Source organism: Tamandua tetradactyla, chromosome 25, assembly GCF_023851605.1.
Source record: "Tamandua tetradactyla isolate mTamTet1 chromosome 25, mTamTet1.pri, whole genome shotgun sequence".
NCBI classification, from domain to species: domain Eukaryota; kingdom Metazoa; phylum Chordata; class Mammalia; order Pilosa; family Myrmecophagidae; genus Tamandua; species Tamandua tetradactyla.
This window is the reverse complement of record NC_135351.1, coordinates 1,921,324-1,934,802: the sequence shown is the minus strand read 5'-3', so window position 1 is coordinate 1,934,802 and position 13,479 is coordinate 1,921,324. Positions and strand designations below refer to the sequence as shown.

General features: G+C 36.0%; 1 protein-coding gene across 6 annotated transcripts in view; it reads left to right on the top strand.

Annotated features, from left to right (window-relative positions):
* The window catches only part of EXOC2 (exocyst complex component 2), a 244,959-nt gene that overhangs the window by 38,392 nt on the left and 193,088 nt on the right, over positions 1 to 13,479 (top strand). Inside the window, exons 2-3 of one of the 6 annotated variants that reach the window (XM_077143497.1) lie at positions 3,876 to 4,041; positions 5,187 to 5,318. The exons of 4 other annotated variants lie outside the window; for them this stretch is intronic. The gene's annotated coding sequence lies outside the window, so the exon portion shown is untranslated. The remainder of the gene's footprint in view (positions 1 to 3,875; positions 4,042 to 5,186; positions 5,319 to 13,479) is intronic. One more of the 6 variants, XM_077143498.1, reaches the window with a different exon arrangement.

The following is a 13,479-nucleotide window of genomic DNA, read 5'->3' as shown; positions in this document are numbered from 1 at the left end:
TGATGATAAGATTCATCATAAAAATATTTAAAAGCAAACAAAAAAATCAATTGACCATAGACCTGAGGGTCTATTTCTGAATATCAGTTCGATTTCATTGGTCAATATGTCTGTCTTTATGCCAGTACCATGCTGTTTTGACCACTGTGGCTTTATAATAGGCTTTAAGGTCAGGAAGCATGAGTCCTCTCACTTCATTCTTCTTTTACAAGATATTTTTGGCTATTCGGTACTTCTTCTCTTCAAAATGAATTTGATAATTAGTTTTTCCATTTCAGTAAAGTAGGCTGTTGGAATTTTGTTTGGGATTGCATTGAATGTGTACATAAATTTGGGCAGAATTGACATCTTAATGACATTTAGCCTTCCCATCCACGAGCTTGGATGTCTTTCTTAGGTTCTCTTTGGTTTCTTTTAGCAATGTTTTGTTTTTTATGTTTACGTTGTTTACATCCTAAGTTTGTTCCTGTGTATTTGATTCCTTTACTTGCTATTATGGATGGAATTTTTTTCTTGAATACTTCCTTGGATAGCTTATTACTAGTGTAGAGAAACACTGTTGATTTTTGCCTGTTTAATCTTGTATCCAGCCCCTTTGCTGAATTTGTTTATTAGTTTTACTAGCTTTGTCATAGTTTTCGATGGGGTAAAGTTTTACTTCTTTTTCTATCTGGGTGCTTTTTATTCCTTTTTCTTGTCTAATTGCTCTAGCTAGAATATCTAGCACAATATTAAATAACCGTGGCGCCAGCGAGCATCCTTGCCTTGTTTCTGATCTTAGTGGGAAAGTTTTCAGACTCTTCCATTGAGTATGATGTTAGCTGCCAGTTTTTCATTTATGCCCTTTATCATGTTGAGGAAGTTTCCTTTAATTCCTGTCTTTGAAGTGTTTTTATCAAGAGAGAATGCTGGATTTTTTCAAATGCCTTTTCTGTATTTATTAAGATGATCATGTGTTTTTTCCTTTTTGCTTTGTTAATGTACTGTATCATATTAATTGATTTTCTTGTGTTGAACCACCTTGCATACCTGGGATAAATCCTACTTGATCATGGTCTATAATTCTTTTTATATGTTGTTGGATCCGATTTGTAAGTATTTTGTTGAGAAGTTTTGGGTCTATATTCATTATAGAGATACTGGTCTGTAGTTTCTTTTCTTGTAGTATCTCCATAGGCTTTGGTATTAGGGTGATACTGGTTTCATGGAATGATTTAGATAATGTTCCCTCTTTTCCCAGTGTTTTGAAGAGTTTGAGCAGAATTGGTATAAATTCTTCTTGCAGTGTTTGTAAAATTCACCTGTGAGGCCATCTATTCCTGGGCTTTTCTTTGTTGGGAGGTTTTTCATAACTGATCCGATCTCTTGTTACTGGTTTGTTGAGGTCTTCTATTTGTTCTTAAGCCAGTGTAGGTTGTTCATTTGTTTCTAGGAAATTGTCTATTTCATCTAAGTTGTATAGTTTGTTGTTCATACAATCCTCTTAAGATTTTTTTTTTATTATTCCTTTGAGGGCTGTGGTAATGGCCCTCTTCTCATTTATGATTTTATTTATTTGCGTCTTTCTTTTTTTCTTTGTCTATCTAGCTAAGGATATTCAATTTTATTATCTTCTCAAAAGAACCAACTTTTGGTTTTATAGATTCTCACTATTTTTTTTGTTCTCTATTTCATTTATTTCTGCTGTAATCTGTTACTTCTTTCCTTCTTCTTATTGGGGTTAGTTTGCTTTTCTTTCCGTAGTTTCTCCAGGTATTCAGTTAGGTCTTTGATTTTAGCTCTTTCTTCTTTTTAAGGTAGATATTTAGGGCTACATATTTCCTCCTCAACACTGCTTTCACTGCGTTCTAGAGGTTCTGAAATGTTGTGTTCTCATTTTCGTGCCTCTCAAGATACGTACTGATTTCTTCTGCAGTTTTTTTATTTGACTCACTGATTGTCTAAGAGCATGTTGTTTAACCACCATGTTTGTGAATTTTTAAGTTCTTGAGTTTTTATTGATGTCCCTTATGATTTCCATATTCCATTATAACCGGAGAAAGTGCTTTGTATTATAATTTCAGTCTTCTAAGATTTATCCCCACCATGTGGTCTATTCCAGAGAATGTTCCATGAGCACTTGAGAAAAATGTATATCCTGCTGTGGATGTGATGTTCTATATATGTCTGATCATGTCTAGTTAATTTCTCATTATTTAGGTTCTCTGTTTCCTTATTGATCCTGTTTATGTGTTATGTCTATTGAAGATAGTGGTGTATTGAAGTCTCCTACTAATATTGTGGAGACGTCTATTACGCCTTTCAGTTTTGCTAGTGTTTACCTCATATACTTTGGTTCACCTTGATTAGGTGCACCTTGAGTAGGTGCATAAATATTTATGGTTGCTATTTTTTTTTTTTTGAAACTCAAATGGTGATCTGTTCATATAGTTTCTACACAGCCGAAAAGTTTAAATCAAATGCCTCACAGACAAAATATAGCACAGAAAACCTATATACAGAAAGATTTCAAAAAACAAATCTCCTGGAATATTACTTTCCTTGCCCTCTCGAGCTGGAAACAGGGCAAATGGTCTCAATTTTAAAACTTTTCTTGGTGAATTACCCCTTTTATTAATATATAGTGTCCTTCTTTGCCTCGTACCATTTTTGCACTTGTTTTGTCTGATACTAGCATAGCTACTCCAGTTTTTTTGTTTAGATTACTGCTTGCATGGAATATCTTTTTCCATCCTTTCCCTTTCAACCTATTTGTGTCTTTGTAACTAAGATGAGTCTCTTGTGAACAACATATAGATGGATCATATTTTTTTTATCCATACTGTCACTGTCTTTTGATTGGGGTGTTTAATCCATTAACATTTGGTGTTACTACTGTGAAAACATTCCTTACTTCAACCATTTTATCCTTTGACTTTTGTTTGTCAGATCTATTTTTCTCTTTTTATTCTTTTAGTTACCCTTACTGATAATCTTCATTTGTATATGCTCCTTCAAGTCTCTCTTTCCTTGTCTTTTTTTTTCAGTTAACAGAATTGCCTTTAGGATTTATTGTAGGGCAGGTCTCTTGCTAATGGACTTCTCAGTTTCTGTTTATGTGTGACTATTTTAAATTCTTCTTCTTATATATATATATATAAATTCTCTTCTTCTCTCTGGCAATTGATGGTCTGATTTAGTATGTATCTTGGAGTGGATCTATCCATGTTTATTCTCTTTGGAGGACATTGGACTTCTTTAATTTGCATATTTATGTCTTTTATAAGGGTTAGGACATTTTTAGCCTTTATTTCCTCAGTCTTCCTTCGCTCTTTTACCTTTTCTTCTACTTGTGGGACACCTGTGATGCAGATATTTATGTGCTTCATGTTGTCATTCATTTCACTGAGACCCTGTTCAATTTTTTCTACTTTTTTCTCCATTTGTTCTTCTGTCTATTGGAATTTCATTGCTCAGTCTTCTAGCTTGTAGATCCTTGCTTCTGCCTTTTTGAACCTACTACTGTGTGTCTTTAATGGATTTTAAATTTCATCTCCAGTGTCTTTCATTTCCCTGAGATGTGTTATTTTTCTATACACTTCTTTCATATTCTTCTTTGTGCTCTCCTAGTGCTTTTGTAATATCCTTTATCTCTTTATCCAGCTCTCTGAAATTATTTAGGAGATTTAGTTAAACATCTTTAACTAGTTGTTCCAAATTCTGCATTGCCTCTGACTTTATAATTTGATCATTTGGCTTGCCATATCTTCTTGTTTCTTAGTATGTCTTATAATATTTTGCTGGTATCTGGGCATGTGATTATCTTGATAAGATTATTTTGATATTTGGTTTCCCTCTCGTCTAAGATTTTGTTATTGATTACATTCGTGTTAAAGGTCTTCTTCGGCACTGATTCGTCAGTATGATCCAGCCAGAACAAGACCAAGGTTCCAGAGGGCCCTGGGAAAGGATCAGGAAACCAGCTTCCTGAGAAGCTGTAGTTTCCTAGCCTTCCCAGCAAATGGCACTCTTTGGCAACCTATTCCCTGCAGCCCTGCACAGGTAATTTTTTTTTGGTAGCCCTCTGTCTCCTCTGCTTCTTCTTTTTTTTAAGTGCAATTTTATTGAGATATTCGCACACTGTATAATCTTCCAAAGTCAGTGGTGTGTAGTATAATCATACAGTTGTGCATTCATTACCGCAATTTTAGAATGGTTTCATTACTCCAAAAAAAAAGAAATGGACTCCTTATCCCCCCTATTATTTCTTTTTGTTTTTATTTTATTTCTCATCTACCCATACATGAGATAAATGGAGTATCAGTCACAAAGTTTTTCAATCACATGGTCATATGATAAAAGCTATATAGTTATATAATCATAATCAAAGATCAAAAAGCTATTGAATGATAGTTTAACAAATTTCAGGTGTTTTCTTCTAGCTATTCTAATACACTAGAAACTAAAAAGAAATATCTGTATAATGAGTCAGTATATACATATTTATATATATATAAATATATATATTTATAAATTTATAAATGTATATATATATATATATATATATATAAATATATAGAGTCATAATCATGTGTAAGAACCTAATTTCTCAGTTGCACCTCCTCCTCATTTGATTCGGTGCTCTTTCCCCTCTGTTTCTGATGCAGGTGAAAGTAAAGGCCCTGCAGTGCTGAGGGTGCTCATCCAGAAAGGACCAAAGCTGTGGTTTCATAGACCAACAGTTAGATCAGAAATGTGCCACATTCCCCTCTGGTCTTGGCTGGTAGTGCTTACCCAAATGCTAGTCTGCAGAATCCAACTGGCCAGGGTCCCGGTCAACCAGGAGTGTTGTCCTTAAGGATGGGGAATGGGTACTTGGCACCATAGCTGAGTTCAGTCACTCATCACAGTTTATCTCTGTGGAAATAACGGAGCTGCAGGCACCCTGAGCTTCTGACTGGAAAGTTTCAAAGCTGTGGGTCGTAGAGGGTCAACTTTGCTGGACAGCAATTGAATCAAGACTGTGCTGCATCCCCCTCTTTTCCTGGGGACAGGCCTCAGTATCTCTTAAGTCCTCAGTAGCCAGCCAGGCAGGCCCACACTTGACCCGAAGCTGCTGGTCTTGGGGGCAGAGGAAAGTGCTGGGACACCACAGCTGAATTCAGTCATTCATTATGTTTTCATAATTCACCTCTTCTTTGTTTCAGTGGTCCTTCCCTGGTCACCTGAACCCCAGACCTGCTGTTTTGGACAATTTTTGCCTGCTTTCTAAGTGTTTTTGGTAGAGGAGTGAGTTCTCCCTCTACTTATGCCATCATCTTCCTGAAAGTTAAACATTAGTAAGTTTTTTTTATCATTTTTCGGTTGCCTGTTGTATAATAGGTACTGTGCTTGCTAATGACTATCCTACTTAATTTTTTTTTCTTTTTTTAGAAAAGTTGTAGGTTTATAGAACAATCATGCATAAAATACAGGATTCCCCTATACCACCCAGCCATCAACACCTTGCATTAATGTGCAACATTTGTTAATAGTACAATTGATGATAGTATATTTTTATAGTTGTACTATTAACTAAAGTCCATGATTTAACTTAGGGTTCGCTGTGTAATGTAGTTCCATGGATTTTTTTTTTTTTAGTTCTGTACCATGTATACAATCTAACATTTCCTCTTTTAATCACATTCAGATATATATATTTCAGTGTTATTAATTGTAATGTTGTGCTGCAATCACCACCATCTGTTGCCAGAACATTTCTATCATTCCCAATAGGAACCCTGTACATTTTAAGCCTTAACTTCCCATTCTCTATTTCCACCCTGTTCCCTAGTAACCTATGCTCTATATTCTAACTGTGAATTTGCTTATCCTAATTGTTTCAAATCACCATTCTCGAATCAGTGAGATCATACAAGATTTGTTCTTTTGTGTCTGGCTTATTTCACTCACCATAATGTCTTCAAGGTTCATTCATATTGTTACGTGTATCAGGACTTCATTCCTTTTTTACTGTTGAACGATAATCCATTGTGTGTGTATATATATATATATATATATATATATATGTATATTACATTTATCCATTCATTGGAAGATGTACACTTGGGTTGCTTCCATTTTTTGGCAATTGTCAGTAATGCTGCTATTAATATTGGTGTGCAGATGTCTTATTTGATTTGATGCTCTCTCTCCTCTGCTTCTGATATAGGTGAAAAGTTCGAGTCCCTGATTTCAGTTCCTTTGGTTATGCTGAGTAGTTGAACTGCTGGGTCATATGATAGTTCTGTACTTTCTAAGGGACCGCTGAACTGTCCTCCACAGAGGCTGTATACCATTTTTCATTTCCACCAGCAGTGAAAGAGTGTTCCTGTTTTTTTGCATTCTCTCTGTGCTGGTTTGAAACTATTATGTACCCTGGAAAAGCCATATTCTAATCCTGATCCAGTCTTGTGGGTCCAGACCTAATGTTTAGAGTTAAAACTTTGTTTTCATGGAGCTGTGATACACCCAGTTTTGTGTGTGACAATTTGATTAGATTACTTCGATGGAGATTCGACACACCCAGTTGTGGATGTGGCCTTATGATTAGATGGAAATGTTATTCTACCCATTCAAGCTAGGTCTTCATTAGTTTACTAGAGTCTTTTAAAAGGGGAAACATTTTGGAGAAACCTCAGATGCAGAGGCTTGGAGAACAGTTGCTTAGAGCTGACAGAGACATGGATGTTTGAGATGCTTGGTTGGAGTGCCAACAGAGAGAGCAGATGCCCAGACATGGGCAGAGCCCAGCAGACATCGCCATGTGCCTTCCCATGAAATGCTAAGCAAGCCAGAACCCAGAGTTGTGTCCCAGAGGAACTAAGTAAAGGCCCACTTTTCCTCCTTAGAGAGGAAACCCAGTGGCATCAGAAACTGGAACCAGGAGCAAGGAATAGCAGACACCAGCCACATGCCTTCTCAGATCGGCCTTCCTTGAACCAAGATATTTTTCTCTGGATGCCTAGGTTTGGACATATTTATGGCCTTAGAACTATAAACTTGTAATTCATTAAATTCCCTTTTTAAAAGCTGTTCCATTTCTGGTATATAGCATTCTGGCAGCATTAGCAAACCAGTACGCTCTTAAGCATTTGTTACTTTCCATGTTTTTCAGTAGCAGCCCTTCTGATGGGTGTGAAATGATATCTTATTGTGGTTTTGATTTGCATTTCTCAGATGGCTAATAATGTTGAGCATCTTGTCCTGTGCTTCCTGACCATTTGTGTATCTTTTTATAGAGATTTTATTCAAGTCTTCTGTCCAGTTTTTTACTGGGTTATTTTCCTTTTTGTTCTTGAGTTGTAGAGTTCCTTTTGATATTATAGTTATTAAAATGTTATCAGGTATGTGGATTCCAAATATTTTCTCTCATTATTTTGGTTGTCATTTTATTTTCATGAGAAAGTCCTTTGAGGCTCAAATGTTTTTAATTATTATGAAGTCCCGTTTATCTACTTTTTCATTTAGTTGCTCCTGCTTTGATTGCTAAGTCTGAGAAACCATTGCCTAACATGAGATCCTGAGTTCCCTGCATTTTCTTCTAGGAGTTTTAGAGTTCTGGCTCTTACTTATATTTAGGTCTCTGATCAATTTTGAGTTGATTTCTATATACAGTGCGACGTGGGGTCACATTATTTATTTTATTTTTGCAAATGGGGATCCAGTTTTCCCACTGTCATTTTTGAAAAGACTGTTCTTTCCCAGTTGAATGGTCTTTGTCCCCTATTCAAAAGTCAGATGGCCATAAATTTGAGGGTTGTTTTCTGAGCTCTCAATTTGATTCCATTTGTTTATGTTTGTCCTTGTACCAATACTATGTTGTTTTGATTACTGTGGCTTTATAATAAGTTTTAAGATTGTGAAGTGTGAGTTCTCTAACATCATTCTTCTTTTACAAGATGACTTGAGCTCTTTAGGGCCCTTCATCCTTCCATATAAATTTGGTGATTGGCTTTTCCATTTCTACAAAGAAGGTTGTTGGAATTTTGATTAGGACTGTATTCACCCTAAAAATAACTTTGGGTAGTATGGACATCTTAATGATATTTAGTCTTCCAATCCATAAAAACAAAATGTCCTTCCATTTCTTTAGGTCTTCAATTTCTTTCAGCAATGTTTTGTAGTTTCTGTGTACATGTACATGCCCTTTACATCCTTGGTTAGATTGATTCCTAGATCTCTGATTCTTTTACTTCTATTATGAATGGATTTTTTTACTTGATTTCTTCTTTTGATTGTTCACTACCTTTAAATAGAAATATTACTGATATTTGGGTATTGATCTTGTACCCATCACTTTGCTAGATTAATTTATTTGTGCTAGGAGCTTTGTTGTGGTATTTTCAGAATTTTCTGTATATGGGATGTCATACTTCCTTTCAGGATATTGTATTGTTCTAGTTTACAAGTTGCTGGAATGCAATATATGAGAAACAGAATTGTTTTTAAAAAGGGGTATTTATTAAGTTGCAAGTTTACAGTTCTAAGGCTGTGAAAATTCCAAATTAAGGCAAGGCTATGAAAATTTCCAAATTAAGGCACCAACAGAGGTTACCTCCACTCTAGAAAAACCACTGAAATTCAGAGTATCTCTCTGAGCTGGAAGGGCACATGGAGAAGTCTGATAGCTTTTTCTCTCAGCTTCTTGTTTCATGAAGTTTCCCCGGAGATGATTTCCTTCATCTCCAAAGGTCTCTGGCTGTGTGGGCTGTAAAGCTTTTTCCAAAATGATTCCTTCTTAAAGAGCTCCAGTAAGCAACCCCCCCCCCCCCCCCCCCGTCTTGAATGGGTAGAGATATATCTCCATGGAAACCATCTAATCAAAATTTCCCACCCAGCAATATTGAATGAAGATTAAAGAACATGGCTTTTCTGGGGTATACCACAGATTCCAACTGGCACACATATCTTCCTTTTTAGGATTTTCTGCATATAGAATCATATCATATCTTCCTTTCCAATTTGGTTGCCTAATTGCTTTTACAAGAACTTTCAGTATACTGTTGAATAGTGCTGACAGTGGGCATCCTTGTCTTGTTTTTGATCTTAGAGGGGAAGCCTTCATTCTTCCACTGTTACATAGGATGTTAGCTGTGGGCTTTCTGTATATGCCCTTTATCATGTTGAGGATGTTTCCTTCCATTTCTAGTCTTCTAAGTGTTTTTATTATGAAGAGATAAAGGATTTTGTCAGATGCCTTTTCTGTATCTATTAAGATGATCATGTGTTTTTTTCCCTTTGTTCTGTTAATGTGGTTTATTACATTAATTGATTTTCTTAGGTTAAACCAACCTTTCATATCAGAGATAAATCCCACTTGATCATGGTGTATAATACTTTTAATAATGCTGCTGGGTTCTGTTTGCTAGTATTTTGTTGAGGTTTTTCACATCTGTACTCATAAGAGATATTGATCAGAAGATTCCTTTTCTTGTAGTATCTTTATCTGGCTTTGGTATGAGGGTGATGTTGGCTTTGTGGAATGAATTAGGGATTGTTCCCTTCTGTTCAAGTTTTGGAAGAGTTTGAGGAGAACTGGAGTTAGGTCTTCTTGGAATGTTTGGTGGAAATCCTCTGTGAAGCTGTGTGGTCCTGGGTTTTTCTTATCGGGTGGTTTTTGTATACTGATTCCGTTTCTTTACTAGGTACTGACTGTTGAGCTCTATTTCTTGAGATAGTAGGTAGTTTGTGTGTTTCTAAGAATTTGTCCATTTCATCTGTGTTAGGTAATTTATCAGTGTAGAGTTGTTCATAGTATCCTCTTATAGTGCTTTTTATTTAGCTAAGTCAGTAATAATGCCCCCCTTTTCATTTCTGATTTTAGTTATTTGTATCCTCTCTTTCTTCTTTTTTGTCAATCTAGCTAAATAAAGGTTTCTCAATTTTATTGATATTTTTGGAAGAGCCAACTTTTGGTTTCGTTGATTGTCTTTATGATTTTTTGTTCTCTGTTTCATTGTTCTCTGCTCTGATGTTTGGTATTTCCTCCCTTCTGTTTGATTTGGGTTTAATTTGCTCTTCTAGTTCTTCCTGTTTTGAAGTTAAATCTCTTTTTTTGTGTATGCTGTATGGTGGAGTCACATTTCATTCTTTTTCCTGTTACTGCAGCCCTGTTTTTGATTTTTTTTTTTTGAAAGTGCATGGGCCGGGAATTGAACCAGGGTCTCCTGCATGACAGGCGAGAATGCTACCACTGGAAGTAACCCTTGCATCCCCGTCTCTTTCATTTTAATGTAAACATAGGGCTATACATTTCCTTTTCAGCACTGTCTTTGTTGCATCCTATAAGTTTTGGTGTGTTGTTTTTTCGTTTTCCTTTACCTCAAAATATTTCCTAATTTCACTTCTGATTTCCTCTATAACACATTGGTTGTTTAAGAGTATGTTGTTTTATTTCCATATATTTGTGAATTTTCCATGTTTTCTTCTATTATTGATTACTGACTTCATTCTGTTGAGATTGCAGACTGTATATTGTATGATTTCAATATTTATGAATTTATTGATACTTATTCTATGACCTAATAAAGGGTCTCTTCTGGAGAATGAATCATGTACATGAGCAGAATATGTATTCTGTTTTTGTTTGGTGAAGTGTTCTATAAATGTCTGTTATATCTAGTTGGTTTACAGTATCATTCAAAGCTATATTTCCTTAATGATCTTTTGACTAGTTGTTCTATCCATTAGTGAGAGTGGTATGTTAAAGTCTACTATTAATTTTGAACCATCAGTTTCTCTCTTTGTATCTGTTATATTTACTTTATATATTTTGGGTCTCTGCCATTAGCTACATGTATATTTGTAATTGTTACGTCTTGTTGGATTATCTGCTTTATCAGTATATAATGACCATCTTTGTGCCTCGTAAATGTTTTTGATTTTGATGTCTACTTGATCTGATATTAGCAAGCTACCCCAGCTCTCTTTTGGTTACTACTCACTGGTATATATATATTTCCCATCCTTTCAGTTTCAGTCTACTTGTGTTTTTGACCTTAAGGCTAGTCTCTTGCAGCCAGCATATAATTAGTTATTCTTTTTGCATTCATTTTGCCAATTGACTAGAGAGTTTAATCCATTTACATTTAAAGTCATTCCTGATAATACAGGACTTTCTTCTGCCATTTTGCTATTTAGCCTTTGTAAGTCTTTTTCCTTTTTTGTCCCTTGCTTCTTTTAATGCCTATTTTTACATTTATTTGATTTTTCCTGCTTTGCCATCTTGAATGCCTTCTCATTTCTGTAGATATATATTTCATCTGTTTTCCTTGTGGTCACCATAGGGTTAAAATTCAGCATTCTGTATCTCTAACATTCACATTTGGTTTGATACCAACTTAACTTCAATATAATGCACATATACTTTTCCTATACCCATTCTTCCCCCCAACGTGTTTTTATGTAACGATTACCACTTATGTCTTTGTACACTGCATATCCAAAACCATAGAATTATCATTACTGTGTATGCATTTGCATTTTAGGACCTGAAGGAAGTAAGAAGTAGAGTTACATATCAAACACTACACTGTAATAACACTGGCATTTACTACCCAAATAGTTACCTTTACTGCAGGTCTTGATTTCTTTATGCTGCTTTGAGCCACCATCTAGTGCCCTTGCCCTTTATTCTGAAGAGCTCCCTTTAGTATTGCTTGTAGGGCAGGTTTCATTTATCTGAGAATGTCTTAGTGTCTTCCTCATTTTTTGAAAGTTTCACGTATATGAAATTCTTGGCTGGAAGTGTTTTTTTTCCTCACTTTTTAAGTGTTTCAACCCACTCACTGCCTTTTTGTTTCCATGGTTTCTGATGAGACATTGGCAGTCAATCTAATTGGGACTTCCTTGTACTTATGTAGCATGTTGCTTTTCCTTTTGCAGCTTTCAAAACTCTCTCTTACCCTTTGCATTTGATAGTGTGATCAGTATATTAGGAGATGTTGTGGTAGTTAGATTCAGTTGTCAACTTGGCCAGGTAAAGGTACCTAGATGTCTTGCTGTGGACACAAGCCAATGGCGTGTGAACCTCATCTGTTGCTGATTACATCTGCAGTCAGCTAGGAGGCGTGCCTGCTGCAGTGAATGATGTTTGATTTAATTGGCTGGTACTTAAATGAGAGAGCTTAACCTAGCACAGCCCAAGCAGCTCAGCATACCTCATCTCAGCACTTAGCCTAGGCCTTTGGAGATGCAGAAAGGAATCACCCTGGGGAAAGTTGTTGGAACCCAGAGGCCTGGAGAGAAGGCCAGCAGAGATCACCCTGTGCCTTCCCACGTAAGAAAGAACCTCAGTTGAAAGTTAGCTGCCTTTACTCTGAAGAACTTATGAAATAAATCCCCTTTTATTAAAAGCCAATCTGTCTCTGGTGTGTTGTGTTCTGGCCTTTAGCAAACTAGAACAGGTGCATTTTTCTTCATGTTTATCCAGCTTTATGTTTTCTGGGATTCCTGCATGTGTATATCCATGTCTTTTGCTAGATTTGGGAACTTCTCTGTCATTATTTCTTTGAATAATTCTTCTGTCCCTTTCACTCTCACCTCCTTCTGGACCTCCTATAATGCATAAATTAGTGCATTTGATGGTATCCCAGTGGTATCTTAGGCTATTTTCACTTTTAATACTTCCTTTTTATTTCTGCTTCTCAGCCTGATTCGTTTCAAGTGTCTTGTCTTTGAGTTCACTGACCTTTTTCTTCTGCTAGTTCCAGTTTGCTCTTGAAACCCTCCTAGGCATTTTTTTCATTTCAGTTATCATTGTCTTCAACTCCAGTAGTTCCTTATGCTTCCTTTATAACATTTCTCTCTCTTTACTTAGACTCTCATGTTCCTCCTTCATTGTTTTCCTAATATCCTTTAGTTCTTTTTCTATATTTTCCTTCGTCTCCATGAGCATTTTTAAGATAATTTTTTTAAAGGTTTGTTCTGTTTGTCCACATTCTCTTCTTTGTGGGTGTTTTCTGGATTTTTATCCTATTCCTTTGGATGGACCATCATTTCCTGTTTCTTTGTCCTGTAGTCTTTTGTTACACACTGTACATTTTAATGTTTTAAAATACTAAGTCTGGCATTTACTCCCTGGAGTGTTTGTTTTCTTGTTTTGTAATCTAGGTGGTGATAAAATAGATTTTCTTAAGCTTCAACCCTTCTATCAAGGTGAATGCGATATACAGATTTTCCCTCTTTTTCTGGTTCTCTGTCTTGTTCTGGACTTTTGCATGTTACCTATTTTGGAGTTCCCCAGTTCATGGGAATTTGGTTGTCTTCCGTGTTTTTCAGGGGCTGGAGCTTTTTGTCCTGGGTCTTCAAAGATGGCAAGACTTTGCCCCAGACTGTCTGCCTCTATAATTTCTTACACTCCTTTTGTTTTCTGAAGCTGCTTTTGCCGGCAGGGCAGATTCTGGAAGGTCAGGGGTATGCTGCTGAGGACTTTCCTAGCCAAAACAGAGACATGGACTC